Consider the following 6,210-nt stretch of genomic DNA (forward strand, 5'->3'; position numbering starts at 1 on the left):
CTCTGTATAAGCATAAATTATCATCACTCTTCAGAAAGGTCAAATTTAATACAGAGTTTCTAAAGTATCTTAATTTATTCAAGGAAAATACAAACAAAATACTCCATGCAAAAAGGCAGCTGCCATCTACAGACTGAAACAAGTAATCAAATTTATCAGCTGAATTAGAGGCTGAACTTTCCTAGTCTGGCACAAGGGTGATGTAATTCAAGTCATTTTAGCCTGCATTGACAAATGGCCAAATTAACTCAAGTGACTTTGCATCTATCATAAAAATAAGCATGTAGTTCATCACTATAGCTCAATTAATGCAACATAACTTGCTACATTATAGAAACTTTGTGCTTGAGTCCTTTCTTTTATTAGGACCCTTTAAGGACCAATTTTAGTGTATGGATAATTTGCTTCATGACCTGTGAAGAAAGAACGTGACAGTAATTTTGTACAGCCATCAGCAGTACCCCCAGTTTTGACAGTAAGAAGATGCTATTCCCTGTTTCTCAGCCTGTGCTGACTATGGGAAAGAACAAGATGTCAGGCTGTGAAATTATAACTTTCCATTGCACCTGGCACAGCCTTAGAAAATGTACCTAGAACAGAACCATGGTGACTTCATTGGAGTCAGTCTTTTGTGCTTTCACAAGTAAATATAGCATTGGGTTTGAGGTTAATGGAGTTTTTCAGAAATTCACTAGTTTCTGATCTGTCCACAAGCAAAGATATTAACCTGTAATAATAACCAATGATAAGTGATGCAAAACAACTGTCAAGTGTCTCATACTGTGAGACGTATTTTCAATGACTTTATTAAAGTTTTTATATTGCAAAAATAAATGAATTGTATTTGTCACATACACTGTGTAAGGGAACAGAGGAGAAATTTACTATGAACTTAATTCAATTGCTATGCATAATGCCAAGGAAGATCACTGGCAACATAATATATCCTCTTGGACCAAAGGTGTTTAAAGAGATAATTCACCTGATGATAATGAGCTTTGAGATTATAAACGTTGGTTATTCGCTTCAGAGCTAGCTATTTCTCATGGAATTATCATACTAAAGATATCGCTTTTATGAAAGAATTAATTATAATTGGTTTTCTCTAAGATGTGCTGAATACATATAAAGCTGAGCAATTAATAAATACCATGTTGTGTCATTTGTGTATGCCATGGATTCAGAAAATGGCAAAATAAATTATTTTCCTTTCATTTGCATCTATGAAGATTTTGCGTATTCTCAATGAATGCAGCAAAATTGCATCAATAAACATTAGCATAAAAGAGGAAAATTGGCTCAAACTGCACTAACTACCCATCAGCAGACCTTAAGTGCCTCAGTGAAAGGTTGTTAGATAATGATGTGACAAATTTTTCAGTTCTGTGCTCATGGAAAGGATTTGACCCTTAGTTTTCAATCTTCTTCAAGAATATAAACAGTTTGGAAAATAATTTTGGAAATCCATCTCTGTTTGTTCAGGCAGGCATATGTTTTCTGGCTCTAATAAAATATTTTGCAACTGATTGAATGGTTATGGCAAATGGCCTTGGGAGAGCTCCACCTGAGAATTATCAGAGCCCTCAAGTGTTGTTCTTTCCTTCGCTGTCGAAGAACCCCTCAGCTGAGATAAAGGAGATACTACCACATCCTAGCTAATTGTTGTGGTTTAACCCCAGCTGGCAACTAAGCACCACACAGCCGCTCACTCACTCCCCCCTGCAGCGTGATGGGGGGAAGAGAACTGGAAGGGTAAAAGTGAGAAAACTCGTGGGTTCAGATAAGAATAGTTTAATAATTGAAATAAAATATAATAATAATAATAACAACAATAATGATAATGATAATAACAATCTGTAATGAAAAGGAAAATAACAAAAAGAGATAAATAAAACCAAGAAAGACAACTGATGCAACTGAAAACGATTGCTCACCACCAATCGATCGATGCGCAGCCAGTCCCCGAGCAGCAGCCCTCCAGCCCACCTTCCCCCTAGTTTTATTGCTGAGCATGACGTCATATGGTATGGGATATCCCTTTGGTCAGTTGGGGTCAGCTGTCCCAGCTGTGTCCCCTCCCAGCTTCTTGTGCACCCCCAGCCTACTCGCTGGTGGGGTGGGGTGAGGAGCAGAAAAGGCCTTGACTCTGTGTAAGCACTGCTCAGCAGTAACTAAAACATCCCTGTGTTATCAACGCTGTTTCCATCACAAATCCAAAACATAGCCCCATACTAGCTGCTGTGAAGAAAATTAACTCTATCCCAGACAAAACCACCACACTAATGTATTCAATCATCTGAGCCATCAGCTATATGTGAGGGGACAGAGGGAGGACATGTTTCAGTAAGTCTGTCCTCAGAGCCAGTGATCTAGACCATGGGTTGCAAAACAGTCCTAGACATTGATTAGCTGCACACTATGAAATCTCAGATGGTTGTGCATATGCCAGTCAAGAGAAGTGAAGGATCCATGGATGCTTTCTTACTGAAAATTTCAGAAAATCTGCGAAGCAAAGCAGGTAGTTAAGAGTCTGAGTAACTAGATTTTTGGCCAAACTCTCCCAAACAGGTAATCAATTACCTAAGGTGCTCTCCATAAAGGTGTAAGGAATACAGTTGTGCGAGAGAATTTAAATGTGAGGTGTAGATGAAGAAGCAGGAGACATCATATTTTTATATCCATGTGTCATTTTCCATACTTCCACTGTCCCTTCCCCCATTCATATGCTCAACTCAAAAGGCCAGCCAGTGTCTCATACTAGAAACTGAAGAAGCATTCATTCAGACACATGGATGTGAAATACTACTTCTTTTATCAGATTCCCTCTTCCTAAACTAAATATTCTCAAACATTTTGGATCAGGATCTCCCTTGGATTTTTTTATAAATACTACGTGATTAGCAATTGCAAATGATGTCCACATCTAACCCATGAATTTGTTAGCAGACCACCATTCGTAGTATGTATACATCAAAAACCGCATGCTGTGCTTTCCTCAGAAAGCAGTAAATTCCTCTGTATGCATTTCAAAGGTTGTATGGCTCGTGTTGCCTTCTTCTTTGCCTAGAAGGAGAGCAGCTGAACAGTAAATTTTAAATCCTTTAAAATTATCTATAAAGATAGAAATATTTAGCATGTGGATAAGACATTAAAATCAAGTGAGTTTTTACTACAATTCTGTAGAATACTAAGATTTGGAAGATCATTTATCATTAAATCTCAATAAGAATAGAATTTACAATATTATTCATGAGATTGACTTTGAGCTTAAATAATAATAGTTAATTCAAGTCACGTGAGCTACAGTGGTGCTATGGTGACTGGGTCACTCAAATAGTGCTACTTCAGTGAATTTATTTCAAAACTGATAGCCTGGAAAGTGCTATAATACTATTAAATTCTGTAAAATGGAGGGTAGCACTGCATTTTTTCCTGACCTACATTTCTGCAGTATTTCTGAAAGGCATTAGTGCAATTGGTTGGAATGCAGACGTGGGATTTAGAAGCAAGGTGTAACAGATCTGATTATTACTAAAAAAAAAACCCCACCTTAAAATAGAACCTGATATTTAATGCCTTGTATTAATTCAATTATGTTACTACAATTTTCATTTAAGTGTTGGACAGGATGAAAGTAATCACACTATCTCAATACTGAAGGCTTTGGAAAAGGAATGTTAACTACTGCAGGAATTTTTGCAGCACTCTAGATTATCAAGTTAATTGCCACTAACCATATTTTTTTCTTCATGTAGATTTAATTATTACATTTATTTTGATCAGAAAAAATTTCTAACAGAATTCATAGGAAATTTCGGAGTCTAGTAAAAGAATGAACAGTGCTTTTGCCCACCAAGAATCATCAGCTCAGATAGGTCAGGATCTGTGATGAAGCCCACGAAGGCAGGTGTGTTGGGCAGCTCTTTTTCAGAGCATTTTTCTCCCTAATGCCTGAGTAAGTGAATCTTTAAGGGACTTTTTCATCCCCTGCACAATTACAAAAAAATGTGATTTCTCTAAAAACCTAAAAATAGCTCGCAAACTAATGAAAATTTATAAATGAGTTACAAAAAATTTTTATTCCTATTCACATAGTAACAGCTTCTCTAACAGTTGAAATAACAGAATCATAGAATCGTACAGGTTGGAAAAGACCTTTAAGATCATCAAGTCCAACCATTAACCTAACATTGCCAAGTCCAACACTAAACCGTGTTCCCTAAGTGCCACATCTACATGTCTTTTAAATACCTTCAGGGATGGTGACTCAACCCCTCCCTGGGCAGCCTGTTCCAAGGCTTGACAACCCTTTCACTGAAGACATTTTTCCTGATATCCAATCTAAATCTCCCCTGGTGCAACTTGAGGCCATTTCCTCGTGTCCTATTGCTTGTTACTTGGGAGAAGAGACCGACACCCACCTCGCTACAACCTCCTTTCAGGTAGTTGTAGATGTTCATTAGGAAAAATCTCTTATTTCCCATTGTTCATACAGCAAAAGGGATTTGATTTGATGTCAAATTAATGTTTTTGGAGACGTTGGTGTGTGACTATAATTCCTCTGAGTGGAGGACTGATTTAATGATTCTGAGAAAAGTTCATTTTCTTACACCAGCTTGAATTATCTTTGTATTTGTATATGCAAATAGAAGGAGATTTACATATATGTATGAGTAATAATATATGTGCTTATAGGACTTTCTATTGATATTAAGATCTGACAAGTTACACAAACCACTGAAGAATATAGGGACACAGATATTTTTACTTCAGTTTCAGCATTTCCTGTTCAGCAATTGCGACCAAAGTTACTACATCTGTTTCAAGACAAAATGCATACAATACTGCCAAATAAAATGATAAAACTGCAATTACGATTTACACACTGCTCATTTAAAATATCTCTCAGAAACATCATTTTTAGGTCATCTGATCTGCCCCTCTTCTCCCATAGCACCTAAACACTTTGTCCAAAGTAAATTCTATATATCAGGAGCCGTGTAAAAACTGAAAGAGTTCTGTTTTGCAAAAGAGTCAACTAAATTAATTTGCTGTGTTAGACAATTTGGAGACTTCAGTAGCTAGGAGCTATGAGAAGCTAGAGGAAAAGCTAGAGGTACAACCACAGGAACCCCCCACCCGCTGCAAAGATCACTGAGGGACCTCTCCACTTGGACGGTGACATGGAGCTCATTACCCTGGTTGCCATTACCCTCTTCCTGAAGTTGAGCAGGGCTAGACTGTCTCTGGGCATTTTCCTTTTCCAAGCGTCAAGGGTACTTCCGCAGAAATATCTCTACGGCATTGGAGTGTGGTTCTTCCTGGTGCAGCCATTCCAACCCCCGTAGCCTAATTAAAGTCACTGTCCCATGGGACAAATATAAGCATCATCATATGGAGTCAGCTGGGAAAGGTGTGACCTGCAATACCTGGCTGAAATCACTGAGGTGTCATTTCAGTAACCAAAATGCTTTCATTTTTTATGTGATATTCTTCAGACCAATATTCTAAGCATGTTAAATACCCTCTGATCAAAGATACCAAATTTCTGATAAACTAATACCTTACATCAGGCTTATTCTTGCTGTTATGAGAAAATGGCTGTCAAAAGCCTTGAAAATTACTCACTTCATCATATTCACTTAAACATATATTTTATTTCTTTTAGATATAATCTTTTATATCTGTATTTATTTACATATATAATATGTATATTTTATATAAGATTCATTTAATCTTATATGCATCTTTATGTATAAACATCCTTACGAAATACCTTCAAGTCACGAAAAACATTTAACTTTCATTTCTCTGATACATTTTTACAATACAGAATTTTCTTAAAACAGCCTGATCTTAAAAGCCTTGCCTTTCATTTCATGACACCTTAGCAATTATATGCACCAAATGAAATGAAAGACTAATACAATTACTGTGTTTTAGGGGTATATGTGCAGCTGAAGTCAGTGGTTACCTGATTAGAAAGTGTTCTTTCTCTCTCCGTTGTGCATACTTTGTAGAAATTATTCATGTTAGGCATGAGACCGACTTTGGCAGTACACGGGTTTTGTTTTACTGCTCCCCTCCTTCCAGAATTACAGCTAAAAGCTCCCTGCTGCGTCCCCTGGGAAACATTGTGGTTAGTGCCTGGAAGCTACGGCTCCACTGCTGGGGAAGGCACAGGGAGGTGGACGTGTCTGTACCCACCGG

Source organism: Ciconia boyciana, chromosome 2 (genome assembly GCF_034638445.1).
Source record: "Ciconia boyciana chromosome 2, ASM3463844v1, whole genome shotgun sequence".
Classification (NCBI taxonomy): domain Eukaryota; kingdom Metazoa; phylum Chordata; class Aves; order Ciconiiformes; family Ciconiidae; genus Ciconia; species Ciconia boyciana.